The sequence below is a fragment of the Bidens hawaiensis genome, unplaced genomic scaffold (genome assembly GCF_021521415.1).
Source record: "Bidens hawaiensis isolate Kalapana, Puna unplaced genomic scaffold, B.hawaiensis_p1.1 tig00046848_1, whole genome shotgun sequence".
NCBI lineage: Eukaryota > Viridiplantae > Streptophyta > Magnoliopsida > Asterales > Asteraceae > Bidens > Bidens hawaiensis.
In genome coordinates this window covers 10,176-12,210 of record NW_027498374.1, presented here as the reverse complement: position 1 = coordinate 12,210, position 2,035 = coordinate 10,176, and positions in this window count along the sequence as shown.

Genomic DNA, 2,035 nt, shown 5'->3' with positions numbered 1-2,035 from the left:
GCCACTTGGAATGTCTCACTAAAAGTCATTCCTTCAGAAATCATATCGCCAATTAAAATTTGCAAGTCTTGAACTTGACTCATCAAAGATTTAGAATCAACCATCTTAAAGTCCAAGAACCGGGCCACCGCATATTTCTTTGTACCCGCATCTTCAGTTTTGTACTTATACTTACGTTCCAAAGTGTCCCATAATTCTTTGGCACTTGTTATTTTGCGATACACATTATATAATTCATCAACAAGACCATTCAACACATAGTTGCGGCAAAGATACTTGGAATGCTTCCAAGCATCAAGAGCACTCACGACTTGAACATCCGCACCCTCCTCTAGTAGAAGGGGAGACTCGGTCAAAAACCTCACAAGGTTAAAAGTGGTTAGCTAAAACATCATCTTTGGTTGCCAACTTTTAAAGTTCACACCAGAAAATTTTTCTAGTTTTTCAGCATGGTTATCAACAGTTTGGGTTGCGTGGGTACCAACCAATGGTCCCATGGTGGAAGAAGTTGACCCAATAGTAGTGAATCCCATAGACACGGTAGTGGAGGTCGCAACAGTACTCGCCATTTCTGAAACAAGATTGAAAAAGATTAGGTTTACCAAAAACCAAACTAAAGTTTTTACAGGAAAAAAATGACAATACTTTTATCCCTATGGAGTGATATTAGTCATCCTTTTGGTTTTCATATGTTAAGTTTCATCTTTTTGCTTCTTATTGAAAGCTTTTAATACAATCAAATATGTTCACCACTGTAACATCCCGAATTTTCTAAAATAATATTAATTATATTATTTATTGATGGTGAGAAAGTTTACTCGGGTAAGTGTGAAAATAATAAAATAAAGTAGGAGTTAATACGAGTCGGGCTTGTGTTGGGTTAAGTAATATGGGTAATGGACTTGGGTGAAAATGGAAGGAAGATAGACCATGAGCTCAAGCCCATGACCCATCATATAAATACCTTCATTATGCCTAAATCATTCATTTACACATATTCCATACACCACCCAAAACACACACTTAGCTCTCTCTCATCCTACTTTCTCTCGTTAGCCGAAATAGAAGAAGAATTGATTTCCGACCCGAGGTAATGATAGTATGATGTTGTTTATACTCAAACCCGTTAGATTTAGTCACGAAACGACGAGCCGACATCGTTAAACCGTTGAAGTCACGAGATCCGGGTGGAATCGGGTATAAACTGAACCTAAGATGAGCTTAGGGATCACCCTGGCTCAGATCTGGATCGAACGGGACGAAAAACGGTGAAAACGATGGTGAAACAAGTGAGATCTCGCTTTTCCGGCGAGATTCACGTTTTTCCGGCGACGGCAGCACCGGAAAGGCGGCGCCAGAGGTTGTGTCACATCTGATGTGACGTCTGATGTCTGACAAAGCCCTAACCCTAATTCGTTACGGAAATCTAACGAATTAGCGGTAATTCGTTAACGGAAGGATAGCCAGTTCGTTGTGGTGGGCTGACGAACTAGAAATAGTACGCTAAGTGATTCGGTAAGGAGCAATGACGAACTAGGATAACGAATCAGACCATGTTAGCTGATTCGTTAATCGTCCGTTCGTCATGGCAAGGTAACGAATTAGCCAGTGTTTTGATAACGATTTAGGCAGTGCTTTGATAACGAATTAGGCTTAATTCGTTATAACAAATGAGATGGTGAAAAAATAATAATTTAAAATCCTAGTGGAAAATGTGTTAAGACAGTTAATGAAAATAATTTTTTTCCAAGCTGACCTGACAGCTCGACCCCATCCAGGGGCTCTGCCCCTTGGACCCTGCTAGGGGCTGCCGCCCCTAGACCCCGCTGCTAGGGGCGCTGCCCCCGGACCCCCATTCGTTGTGGGTTATAATTAAACTAAAAACGTGTTATGGGTAGTGATAGTTAATCGATACGTGTAATTGTTATACAGTTAGCCGTGCACAGCTCAAGAAAGGAGTAACCATTAACAGTGAACGTAACCGAGCTCAGGTGAGTTTCTAGCCCCATTCCTTGTTATGTTTTCGGGGCTGTGT